Source organism: Columba livia, chromosome 1 (genome assembly GCF_036013475.1).
Source record: "Columba livia isolate bColLiv1 breed racing homer chromosome 1, bColLiv1.pat.W.v2, whole genome shotgun sequence".
Classification (NCBI taxonomy): domain Eukaryota; kingdom Metazoa; phylum Chordata; class Aves; order Columbiformes; family Columbidae; genus Columba; species Columba livia.
The window spans coordinates 55,193,933-55,207,380 of record NC_088602.1 but is presented as its reverse complement, the minus strand read 5'-3'; the positions used below and the strand labels follow the sequence as shown (position 1 = coordinate 55,207,380).

The following is a 13,448-nucleotide window of genomic DNA, read 5'->3' as shown; positions in this document are numbered from 1 at the left end:
CTTGGTGTAGGTGTCTCACAGGGACAGGATTGATTCTGTCCCTGTTGACTATAAGGGGATCACAGGGTGACTAGCTCCCACACAGCATGTAACACCACAGATGTCTGAAGTAGTCTGGGATAAATCTTAAGCCTATGCTTAAGATCCAGTGCAGCATTTTTAGCACCCCATCTGTGCCCAGCTTTAGGTACCTGATGAAGCAGGACAAGATCTCCTAGGTAGGAAGAAAGGAGAACTACGGGACCCACACCATTCAAGATTATTGATCTGTGACTCTCCTTTCTGTACACAGGTTTACCATCTCACAGCAAATCTCAGCTGTTACAGAGGACATGATGTTTATTCAAAGCATTGCCTTTCTCTGCTAGCCTCACTTGACTCTTCCCTGAGTTGGCTATTAACTGAATGATTTTTTTCAGATTCCAGTTTAAATGCTGTTTATATTTGATGCAAGGAAGATAATGCACATCTTGAGTACTTCAAGCATTTTGGCCTGTATTGTCTGCCTACCTCCTCCATTTTGGCTGTTTCAGGTATGTTAAGAGCATATTGTTTCACAGTGAAAACAGCACAGAGAAGTAAAATGGGATGAATGCGAGTGTGCTGCCTTTGCTCAGGACTATAGATGTCTCAGCAATATCTAGGCCAAATCACGGGCATCAAATGTGTTTCACAGAACTATGTGCTCTGCAAGTACAGAGAAAAATGCCCTCTCCAAGTTCAGACAGACAATAGGAAATGTATAGAAAAAGTGCAAGAGAATTTAGTACCAACCAACCTTTGCAGACCAAAGCAAAGGTCTACTAAAAGACCTTTGTAGACTAAAGGCTACTAACCAGTGCACCTTAGATACTTTATAAATGGTATTTTCTGAATTGTAGCTTTCAACCTAAGCATGTTTCAAGGGGGAATCTGAGAGAGAACAGGTGAGGACTTCAGGGGGCACATTTGACTTCTGGCAGCTAGGACTGACCAAGGGGTATAAGGCTGCGTCGATTCAGCTAATCACAGAGTAAAACAACCACAGACTAACAAAATTAAGCTGAAGGTTAGAGGTAGGCTGTCTGTAGACAGACAAAAAAGGACAGTTGCTTTTAGGGTAGAGTGCTAAAACTGCTAATAGTCTTTGTGGTAAGCCAGGCTCACCGTTTCCTGTGGTGTTGCCACTGGACATGGGGATCTGATGATGCTCTTCTTGTTTGCAGCCATCTTTTATGTATTTGAAGGCTATTTTCATGCCTATGGTTAGTCTACTCTTCTTCAGGCTAAACAGCCTTAGCTTTTCCAGTCTTTCCTCATAGGTCACATTTCGTAAACTTGAGGGGTTCTTGTTGCTCTTATCTGTTTGCTCTTTCCAAGTGCTGTGCACTTTGCTTCAAGTGTAGTACCCAAACTGGACACAGTACTGCAGCAGAGGCTTTACTTGGGCCAAGCAGAAGCCACCTCACCTCTTACAGACAAGCCATTTGTTTTAATAAAGACTTGCCCTTCCCCTCCCCCCCTTATTTTTTTCTTCCCCAACACAGTACAATCTATCTGTCATACATTGCCTGATCCCAAATGAGAGGATTCTGCTCCTCCATCTACCCAGATCAAATAACTGACCAGAACCTTGTGGGATTTCTTTTCTGTTGAGTTTCCAGTAAGTTATTCAGAAAGGAGAAGGTAGATATTTTGAGGCAAAGGAGGGGATAGATTATAAAAACTTAACATCACTTGAGCAACAGTACTGGGTCAGACATAGCACTGAACTAATTTATGATCCTGTCTCTGCTAGTGGCATAAAGGAGACAGTAAGGCTGCAAAGATGTTGAGAGGAAAGGAATAAAAAAAGAAATAAATCCATTTAGAAAATATTACTGTTGGTAGAAATGAGTGAAAGCAGATGTAACCCAGTGAACTTCAGACCTCGAAGTAATGTTTTTTCTTTCGCTGAGAAAAGTGAGCAATGCCAGTGAAGAAATCTCTGGCTCTAAAAATCACTTTGTATGACTCATTTATATTAGAAAAGAGTGTTGTTTGGCAACAGTCTTTTCCTCATAATTCCTTCTTATTTTAAAGAGCTACTCAGGAACCCTACACACCTGAAGTACATTTCTTTCCTTCCTAGTTCCTCTCCCTTGTTCAGCAGTGATTTCCCTTCAGTATTATGAACAATAACCATCTTGCTGCAAGGCTGTGTGAGCAAGTGTGTACAGCATGGAACTCTGTTGCTGGACACAGACTTTTATTCAAAATGATCCAAGGTGGCAAAATTGTAAAGAACAGGTGGTTGAAGGTATTCAGGTTCCTTAAATAAGAACTCCCACTCATTCTTTTGATTAAAATGCTGGAGGTTTTTGGAAATGTGCTAATCTATCCCAGCTGAGTGGTGAGCCTTTGCTGAGATTGCAGAGAACTTGGGCCTGGTCCGTCTTATACTGAAAGCAGTGGCCAAATTGTCACAACTAGGTCAAGTCAGAGCCTTGTACTTTGCAAGCTCACTTTCTGCTTTCCTGATGATCTGCTTCCATAAAGCTCCCTGATGTATTTTGGGTGTCTGTGGCCTACATGATTTGTCATGGGCTCTCTCCCTGCTCCATGCTCCAGCTGTCGTACACCAGACTCACTTTCCTTGGCTGCAAGTGTTTTGTGTCCTGGCAAAGTGTTCCCAAGAAAGAGGAATGCAAGAGAAAGCCACTCCTATGTCCCTGACTGTCCTCTCACCAGGGAGCATCTAAGTCTTGCACACTTAGGTCTTGCTGATTGAGTGCAAATCCCATCAGATGGCCGAGACAACCAGTCGTGTCTTACTATGCCCTGGACTTGTCCTTAGGTCTCTGCAGTAACCAGTGTGATCACCACACTGCAGCACGACCAGTGAGTGACCTTAGAAAGTTCTCAAACATTTGCATATTATTGCAAACATAAAAATAATAATAAAAATCTGTGGGATGTGAAGTGGTGTGGAGTGTCTCTTATCAACAGGCTCCACAAAAGCTCCTTCTTTTGTTTATAAGGAACAGCAGACCAGAGGTGCCTGGATTTGCAGACAGGAAGGGTGAGGGGGGAAAACACCCCCACTTGTTTTCTCCTTTGAGCAACAACATTTCTCTTAACCTTAACCAAAGAAGGTTAGTGAAGCCATTTGGCAAACACACTAGTGTTAAGTACCTTGGCTGGAAATGTTTATCCTTGTTCCCGTTAACACACACAGCGCTCTGCTCCGTGCATGACGCAGGGAGGGAGGGGAAGAACACGCCACCCCACGCAGCCACCCCCGTCGCAGCCCACCGCACCTCTTCGCCGTGTGTCCAGGCTGTGTGTGCTGCCTGAGGGTGGTCACTGCTGCCTGCAGGGAGGGATTCTGGATTTGGCTGCCTGGCTCTCCTGCCTCTCTCCCTAGCCATGCCAAGCACTGCGTCTCCAGAGGGACCACCACCACCAGCAGCAGCTAGGACAAGGGAGCTTTGTTGCTTGGAACTTAGCTGAGCCATGGGTTGGGGGTGTCTGCACCCCCAGTGAAGCCCAGGCCAAAGTATGGCTGTAGTGGTGCAGGATGTCCATGCCACAGAGACTCAAGTGGCTATTGATCCTCTGAGAGTGAGGCCTGTACCACAGCCCAGAAAGCAGACGAGATGCACAGAGCTGGAGAAGCACAACCCCTTTGCTCCTAGCTATATCACAGAATCACAGAGTGGTTGGGGTTGGAAGTGACCTCTAGAGATCATCTAGTCCAATACATCTGCTAAAGCAGAGTAAGTCACACAGGAATGTGTCCATGTGGGTTTTGAATGTCTCCAGAGAAGGAGACTCCACAACCTCTCTGGGCAGCCTGTTCCAGTGCTCTGTCGAATAACCCTGCACTGAATCTCACTATCTCCAACCACACTGCATCTCATTTACTTTGGGGAAGGTGGCTCTACTGTATGTGGCCTCCTGCCCCCTCAGGGGTACACATTTCCAGCTGTAATTTATTTCTCTGCCTTTGAGTATCCCACATTCTATGTCAGCTGAGCTTCCTGCATCTCCTAGAAGGATGTTGCTGTACCAAATGCCTACACAGAGGCAGCAGTAATGTGATGGTTCCTCTGCAACCTGTACTGTCAGACTCCAGTGTCAGCCAGGAACAGAAGAGGAGCCCTGTGGTGGTTTCAGTTGGAGATGCTCTTGGGAGAAAAGAGCTGAGAGAGAAAAGCAAAGAAGATAAAGGCCATATGGTTGGCACGAGATGTGCAGGAGGGCCGTGCTGTGGAGAAGTGCTGGTGTTCGCAGCACCATGGGCAGTGACGTCCCTAGCGGAGCTCTGTGAGCAGTGCCAGACCATGGTGCTTGCTCAGCCTCTGAGACTGCAGGGCGAGAAGTCCTGGCTGCCATCAGCTGCCTGGGATAGCAGTGAGTCTTTCGGACTCAGCAGGAATTGACCCAAATCCCTGCCAGGGAGGAAAACAAATTTTCTGTCTTCCACTCATATCCTGTCCCTGGCTGTGGTGGGCGCCTTTGTTTTAAAAGTGGAGGTCCAGGGCTCTGACTAGGATGCTGGGTGACTTCTCAGCTGGTGGGGCTTTTTGGTGAGGTCGCATCATATTGGGATTTCCTACCTCATCAGTACAGCTGGTGTGGAGGTTTTGTAGCCTAGCAAGATGAGATCCAGCTCAACAGGAAAGCTGAAGAAGCTTTGGCTTTTGCACTGAAAGGACATCTTTACAGGATGCTTTGATCTGAATGGGAATGCAATTATGAGGGTCAAAAGACCTTCATCAGCCCAGGCAAACAGGTCTGCTCAAAGAGGACCTGAGCCTTCCTGCACACAGAGGCATGAGAGTTACAGGCACTTTCAAATGCTGAATTTCTGTAAAGATTAAATGCAAACCACTGCATTTATAGACAGAATATTAAAAAATCATGATATTGGAGGTTTTGTAATAGCCACTGAGCAAAGTGAAACTTCTTGCAGCATGAAGATGTTGAAAGATGGTGTCAATGAAAGTAAAATTGTCTCTTGCATTGGTTTTGCTTGTATATAATGGTATCATCTGGTTTGTAAGGTGGAATGTTTCCATTAAAATCATGCTATTGAACAGCCATATGCCATAATGATTATTTAGTTTATTAAATTACCTCTTTTCCCCACTTTGTGAGATAACTACTTCTGTTATTAACAAAAGGTGGCTGACCTCAGGGCACCAATATATGGTGTGGTGCTTGCTTGAGGTGGGATGCCAGCCTGGGGCAGCAGCCTGGGCTGGTGCTGGGCTTGCGGTGGAGAAGGTGTTTATGCCTCCCAAGCATCCTGTTCTCCTGGTCACCCAATTAAACACTGTACTGACATAGGATTAATGACTGACTTTCACTGTTTCTTAGTGGCTGGGGGTTGATTTCTGCTTTTGCCAGTTTACAGAATGAAAAATCGATAGAAAGGCTTTTATGTGACATTCTGTGTTATTGTTTAGAAATCCATTTGTGAAGAAGGAAAAGGCAGTCTCCAAATAACAAAAGATTTTGGCAGATTTCCACTGGCAGCGGAAATTTAGAACTTCTGAGCTCTTGTTTCCTTCGGAAATATGAATTGGTATGCATTGCCCTGAATATGAGCATGAGATGCGTCTTTGTGTCTGACTGGTGTCTGCAGAAGAGTAGATTCACATCTTAGCTGGATAGAAAAAAATTAGCAAGTACAAAAATTGGTAGAGTGGACCTGGTAGGAAACCAGTATATATTATTGTGAAAGCAAATTCATTAGTATCTTCAGGTATTCAGTTTTGCTTCTCATTTGGACTGTGAGGTTATCTAATTGTACTCTTTCAAATACTAGTGGAGTCTGTGTAATTAACTTTTGGGAAAGTAAAGGGCTAGAAGGGAGATTTTGGACTTTAACATAAAATAATCTTAGAAAATAAGATTAATGTCATATACAGTTGATAATGTATAGTAATAAAATCTACCGCATTGAAGTCTTGATTTATGGAAAACTCTTAAATAGGGCAGCATAAATCTTAGCTCAGGATATAGAATTTTAAAATTCCATCTCTAAGCAGGTTAAATCCTGAGGATGTGTTATACCAGAATTTGACTAATTACCTCCAGATTAACATACATTTTCTTTAGGAAAAAGCTAACACAGTAAGAGAAACGTAAGTGTAAAATGATCACATCTGTGAACTGTTGGGCATGACCTTTAGAAGCCTTCCAATGCCTCTGCTTTTTTAACTGCTTCAGATTCTTTTTTAGAAATTTAATAGGCAAATGTCTGGGTGACCAGCATAAGGTATTAAAGGTGAGAGGTGAATGAAATGTTCTCAGGAGACTTTGCATATGCCTGAATTTCAATATGTGCTTCACTGAATTAAGACCATAAATGTTTAAATTCTAGATTTTTTAATATTTGGGCAGGCAACAGTGTCTCCCAGCATCCCACAAAGGTGACTGTAGGGGCAGAACAATAATCTGGCTTTCCATCTTTCTCTGCAGTCCAGCATATTCACTCATCCCCGTCAGTCCTGTGCCTGACATGAAGTAGATATAAGGCCATCTCATTCTATGGGTCCACCCTATTTAGCCCTCATCTTTGTTCTTGAGTGACCTCAGCTAGCTGAATGTCAGTTTGTAGGATCTACACTAACAGATTCTGGTAGATACCTGCTCAGTGTTGTTGGTTATCTGTGCCACCGCATCAAGTATCTTGCCAGGTACCCCACTACCGAGCCTGCCCATCTCATACCTTCTCAGCTGCCCAAATTCCAGGCCCCTGCTTCACCTCCTGCACCCCTGGCTGCTCACCCTCATGATAAGACATTTGGTCAGCAGGTCCATGAGCTGCTGCATGGCTGTGTGGGGCAAATGAGGCCATGGTCTGAGAGGCATGGCGTGGGAAAAGAAGAAGTGCCCTTGCACACAACAAATCCTTGCTTTAAGGCACAGCCATGTGAGCTGATGTGGTCTCTCCTGTGTTAGGAAATGCATCTCTGGAGAGGAAAACCATACAGGAGCCCTGGGCTTCCCTGTCCAGTCTGCAGAGAGATTGAGTGGGTTGCTGGCCAAAGCCAGAGGTCCTTCACAGTACTGACACCAGGACCGAGTCAAGGAATAAATGCCCTGAAAAAGCGAGGATCTGAAGCCCTCAGTAACACCCCTGGCAACACCTCTGCTCCAGGCATTTGATCTCATCTGAATCAGTGAAACACCCAAGAGGATACATCACTCAGCCTCTAAACCACCAGAGAGCCCCAAGGCACCCACTCCAGGGAAGGGTTATAAAGATAATCAGACACTGTAGTACCTGATGCATGTGGGATATGGAGGGTAATCCCATGGGCACAGCTCTATTTAAAAGGCTGCACACATCTGGCACCTTGCTTGACATTTCAAAACTATGTGTAAGTACCATGAGACACAGAGTAGCACCTGCATTGAGGGTTGTCTGTGTAGCAATTTGTTTTCTCTACCAAATTGTCACTTATCTCACACTTGCTCAGTCAACTCCATATGGTATCCACAGCAGAGATTTTTATGAATATATATTTCTTTCTCTACAATTTCACATCTCATGACCATTTGCTACACTTATTCCCTAATATTCATTCCTAAGCTATTTGCTGTTCCAGCCTCTCTCCTCCCCCTTGCACCACTCTCTGAAAATGTCATGTGTGCTAGAAGGTTAAAGACTTAAAATCTTTCGTTTCAGCAGTCTGAATTCCAAAATCATCAGCTTTAATGATTTGTACTCCAGCCTCCTTCTCTCACCCATCTGCTTACCATGGCTGTTTTTGACAGGTTTCCTCTCCGCTCCTGCTACAGGGACTTGTAAAAACAAAATAGATTGTATCTCTGTAACTTTGAATGAAGCTGTGGTTGTAGCACGACTGCTAAAAAGATTAGAAACGGTATGCTGGCCTTATGCTCCTCAGCCCAGGCTACAGGCAAGCTCCCCTCGCCCACCTCAGTGCTCACAAGGCAGACCAGGCTACAAAACCTGTTTGAACAGAGGTATTTTAAGACATTGGCTGCATACCAATTACAGCTGAGTTCTATTCATTTTGCAGTACGCTCTATGCTGTTGTGTAGGAGTAATCAAAGAAAGCTAAAAGCAAAGCAGAGATAACAATCTATCCTGGTGTGAGTATTAGAAGATGAAAGAGCTTCATTATTAATGCCCCAATAACAAGCTCTGCATTCCCGTTCTTGCACCAGCTGCATGGGAACCACGCTAGCAAATGGCAGCACTTTGCACTTTCCAGATTTCCTCACTGATGTTCTGCAAATGTAGACCCCCTCTCGGGGAATGCCCACCAGGCAAAAATCTGTAAGGATGACTGAAGAGAAGCATAAGCATCATTAATCTTGTCCAGGTCTTGACAAATGTGAAAAAGATCTCAGCACCGTAACCTCTGCCCTTGCACAGAGGTGGGAAGACAGAAGGCTTGTAGCACAAAAAGGATTGCAGAGATACTGTCAAATTGCCAGGTGTAAACAAGGGCTAAAAAGGGGGGCTGGTCCACAATGCCTTATGTTTTCCTGGAATCCTGCAGATTTAAAGTAGTGTCAGAGTCTGTTCTTTGTAACCTGCCATCAGCTTCTCCTCCAAAACTGGCAGCTGGCTGTGAAAGCTCCATCCTGGGTGTTTTCCAGATGGCTCTGTGCAGTCTAGTCCTGCAGTTCCTGGACTCCCTTTGTATGTCCTTGTGGCTGCAGATCCCCCAGTAGGCACACCTCTTTCCAGTCTGCCCCACAGCTCTGGACTAATCTGGTTCAAGAAATCAGCCAGATCCAGACAGTCTTCATAGTAATAGCAGTAAATAGTGATTCATTGTGGTGTAGATTCATGAATTTTCAGAGCGTATAGATTAAAATCTTGGAAACAAAAGGCTCGAAGAGAAAAAATTTGGCACCAAGATTCCTTGTGAACCACTTCAAAATTTCTAACCTATGTTTCAGCTCTGAGATCCAAAAAGCCAGGTTTCACAGAGCTGTCCTGCCTCTTGGGGGAATTCTGGGCTCTGGATGCTTCCTCTGGAACTCACCATGCCCATGGAAGCCCTGGGTTTTGCTCAGCAAACCTGTCACTGAAGGTCCCTGGGGGATACTCGAGAATTAGCTCCCTCCTTCAGTTCATATTTGTCAGGTCAAACATGGTTCTCTGCTTCATGAATAGCTCTGCTGCATATGAATAAATTCCTTCCCTTACTTGAAACCACCCAAATAAGACCCATTGCATCTCTGACTAACTCCTACCTAGGCTGAACTTTAAAATTTATTCTCTTCTTTTACTCTTGGGAATAGTATACAATATATAACAGATTCACAAAACTTATAACGTATATTGTTGTGACATCTCATGACCTCTAGTGCATTACCAGCTTCCTCTAAGGACCAAACATGTGTTTCAGGCTATCTTGTTTAAGCAGAGAGCAGACCTAGCCATCTAATGTCAGAATGGAGTCCATGAGCCCAGAAAGAGGTTTTCTGCAACGGAGAGGCAAACCGTGAGAGTGGAGAACCATTCACTATCAAGATTTAACACCATGTTTCTCTGCATACAAAGTCCACATGCAAGAATCAGTATTTCGATCAGTCTAAACAGTGACTCTTCTGCCTGTTGAGAAATGGGGAGTATTCTGGAATTACGCCATAAAAATCTGAGAGGAATCTTGGCCATGTCTCAAGGTCACCATTGCCAAATTTGCACTATTGATCCTATTGTGCATTTCTTTTATATCGATGCAGCTTTGCCAATGCTCTTTTGACTTTGTTTTTCTAAATGGACATTGTACTCAGTGGGCACACAAACCTAACGGAGGGGTGTGTCAGTCTACTGAACACAAATCAACCATATTTCCCTTCAGTTAGCACTTTTACTAGGAGGATTTGCTTGCTACAGGAAAGTTCTTAGACACAGTTATCTTCTAACCTCAAAATCGGACCCTGTGACTTTGTCCCTTTGACCACCTGTAGTGTCCCTCAGCAGAGTCCTGTGTGGCTGGACACCGACCTGCAGCACCATGGAGAGGGGAGCACACCCGATTCTGCGGGCTGGAGCGGGCCAGGAGCTGGGATTTGTGGTGAATACACCCGACCCCCCCCAGCCAAATCAGCACCATTTGGTCCAGGCTCCAAAGGAGGTAAAGGCCTGAGCTGGAGCCCTGTGCCCTGGCAGCCAAGAGAGCCACCCATGTCCTGGGATGCGCCTACTTTGAACTCTCTCTGCTAAGTATGTATGTACAGCTAAGGCTGTATGGCGATGGTTTTTACTACTCACAGATCAGTGGATGAGCCTAATTTAAGTTTCATATCAATCATTTAGCTTAATGAAATGTGTACTGAATAGAATGAATCACCTAGAATTATAAGGTTGTGTGATTTTTTAATACACTCTCTGCTTCATGTTACTTAGTAAGCTGAATTTGCTGAATCTCAAGCTGGATCTGGCAGGCAGTGGGGAGCAGGAGCGCATTCTCCGTCCCCAGCCCTCACTCAGCCTTCCACGTAAGCCCACTTGTGATGAGTACAGAGCAGTAGGGTTTTAGTACTAAATCCCTGGTTTTGGCTGCCATGTAGGTTTCTGGCTGGCTTGTTGTCGGCTGGCAGCAAACAAACGGATAGTGTTTTCCCTGGCAGTAAGTTTCTGTCTAGTGAGGGAAGCTCTCATGGCAGTCCTTTCCCGGGGCAAGCGTCAAGAGTATGGGACCAGACTCTTTTCAGTGGTGTCCAATGACAGGATAATGGGCAATGGGCACAAACTGAAACACAGGAGGTTCCACCTGAATATGAGGAGAAACTTCTTTACTGTGAGGGTGCCAGAGCACTGGAACAGGCTGCCCAGAGAGGGTGTGGAGTCTCCTACTCTGGAGACATTCAAAACTTGCCCAGACAGATTCCTGTGCGATCTGGTCTGGGTGAACCTGCTTTAGCAGGTGGGTTGGACTAGATGATCTCCAGAGGTCCCTTCGAAGCCCAGGCATTCTGTGATTCTGTCATTCTGTGATTCCATGATTCCTGTTCTTGGCTGAACCTTCTGAGAAAGTTGTGAGTGGCACCCTGAAGCACGACTGAAATTGCTCTCCACACTCTGGTGAACTCAGATGGTGTTCACCTGAGCAAGGCTGATCTGGCTACAGGTGCTGCAATAGCAGTTGCCCAGTTTCAGCTTCCTTCCACCCCTCAGCTGCTTTACAGCAACACCTTCATGAAATGGCATCTCCGAATCTGTCTGCCGATGTGACCCAGAACACCTGGGCATTGCCCTTTCCATATTGGCTACCATCAGGATAGCACTGTTTGTCCCATGTGGCTCCATCAAAATAGGCACTGACAAGAATAAGAGGTGCCAGCAGAAGACTCGAGGCTCAAACAAGCGAAGGTTCAAGGAAGCACATTTCTTCTATGTGCTGGCACTCTTCCTGAATACATGGCATGGAAAACCAGGGAGTGCAGAGGAGACATTAAACAGTACTGCAGGTTAAGCATGACAAATGCTGAACTAATTGTTCGAAGAAGCCTAGTAGCTGCCCTGACAGACTAGGGAAGTGCCATAGGAAAGGGTTGTGGGCACAATTCAGTTTTCTGGTTACACTTCAGTATTTCATGTGAACGAAACAACCCTCTGTAGCATCACCAAATGCAAAACATATTTAAATAAAGTGTCTAAGTGGTGCTAGACAACTCAAAGCTAGTTCTTGTCAGATCTGGATAATTCTGGGATTGTAAGGATTCAGGATGATAAACATAAGAGGAATGAGAAGAGAGGTAACTACAGTCTGTGGAGCAGTGGACAGGCCTACCTGTCCATGGAGTGAGGAGCTTGTGTAACCATTATCTTTGGCTAGAGGACAAATTGCAAATAGATTCCATAAAATCATAAACATGCAGAAGAAAAATTTATATTGCCAGCTGACTCTAATGTCAGCATGCAAATAATGATGATACATTGAAGCTCTGAGGACAGAGATGGGAGCTCATTACCTGCTTAATCTGAGCATTTTATTGTTTTACAATGCAGGATGGAGTGAGAGTACAAAGCTCTTTCCCTGTTGAGGTCCTGTTTTCCTCGGATTACCAGGAGTTTATGATTAGCAGGTTTTTCAAACAAAATACCTCACTCTTTCCCAGGAGTGTTTATGCTACGTGTAACATTATCCTCTGCTGGTGTGTGCACTGACAGGTTAAAATTAGACTTCCTAAATGTCAGGGCAGCAGCTTGCTACTTGCTTACTTTAGCGAGAGCGTGCTTCTTTAACATGTGGTGAATTTCTTGTCTATGTTTCTCTGCACAGCAAATAAGCAAAATCTAACTCAGATGCTTAAGTTCGTACATAAAGGATGCACACATAATGATGTGTATTTTGTTTATTCAGGTTTCAGTGGTCAAAATAATAGTAGCAGTACACAGTGGCAAATGGATTACAGCTGATTATTCTGAAAGCAGCTTTTCTAGTACTAATAATAGCAACCATGGTAGTCTCAAGTTACTGAAGTACTTTACATTGTTTGAAACAAATTTGATCGTATGTGCCTGAGAAGAAGAGTGTTGTTTTCTTCTTTTTCTCTTTAAATCTCAGCAGAAGTAATGCTCAAATGGTGATCCGCAAAGATCTAATATTTGTTTTTAAAGTGCATGTGTGAGTTTCTATGCTTAAGTAATTTCTGATGAACAGCATTCTTTAAAAGAAATAAAACTATTCTTATCCATTCACTTCCCTCACGTGCAATTCGTGATGGTTTGGAGCAGGACATGACAAAATGTGTACAAAAATGATGCTGAGTTGTATCTCCAAGTCCTCTACACGTGTGAGAGTTGATCTGTATGTCCCGGTACGCAATCTGAGGTGGCAGGGCCGTGAGAGGCAAGGAAAGGTATGAATCTGTAACATCCCTGTGTTTCCATGTTTCCACATGTGTGTGAGGTGTGTGTTATGACCCTGTTAATGTAGTATAGTAACGATTCAATAGTACTTTTTATACCTCGTTCAGCCTCTGGCTGTTTACATCTTACAATTGTGCTTTTTTTCTGGTCTCATAAAAGCTTTGGAATGTTGTGTCTACTCTGGATTTCTTTTCTGGTTTCCTAAAACATCAGTGTCTTAACTCATTTTTCCCTCCTGTAGCCTGACTCCATCTTGCTCATGTGCTGCCCACATCCAGGAGAGAGCAATCCCACTGCCCTTGCTCTCCTGAGTGCGTGCACAGTTTCACTGAAAACACCACCTTGCCTACTGTCTCAAGGTTTACCAACAAATAGAAAACAAACCTCTTCATTTACTGTCTTACACGCAGAGCAACACGGAAGACACTTTGTGCAGTGGACTTTTAGTTAGTCCCTATCTCTGATATAAGGCAAGAAGGACTTGTTCGTTTTGACACTCTGTCAAACAGCTCCCAAATCCAACGCTTTCCATCAAAATGCACATTCTGAAACAGCACAACTTTGATTTTTAAACTTACAATATTAGCCTCTGATGCAGCAAGTATATAAA

General features: G+C 44.3%; 1 protein-coding gene and 1 long non-coding RNA gene across 6 annotated transcripts in view; one reads left to right on the top strand and one right to left on the bottom strand.

Moving 5' to 3' along the window:
- The window catches only part of LOC110361088 (uncharacterized), a 69,274-nt gene that overhangs the window by 30,607 nt on the left and 25,219 nt on the right, over positions 1 to 13,448 (top strand). For 4 of the 5 annotated variants that reach the window (XR_010471382.1, XR_010471383.1, XR_010471381.1 and 1 more), the window contains one exon: positions 420 to 533. The exons of the other annotated variant lie outside the window; for it this stretch is intronic. This is a non-coding gene — a long non-coding RNA (uncharacterized LOC110361088). The remainder of the gene's footprint in view (positions 1 to 419; positions 534 to 13,448) is intronic. 5 annotated transcript variants of the gene reach the window in all.
- The window catches only part of CLDN10 (claudin 10), a 61,576-nt gene that overhangs the window by 47,390 nt on the left and 738 nt on the right, over positions 1 to 13,448 (bottom strand). The window lies entirely within an intron of this gene.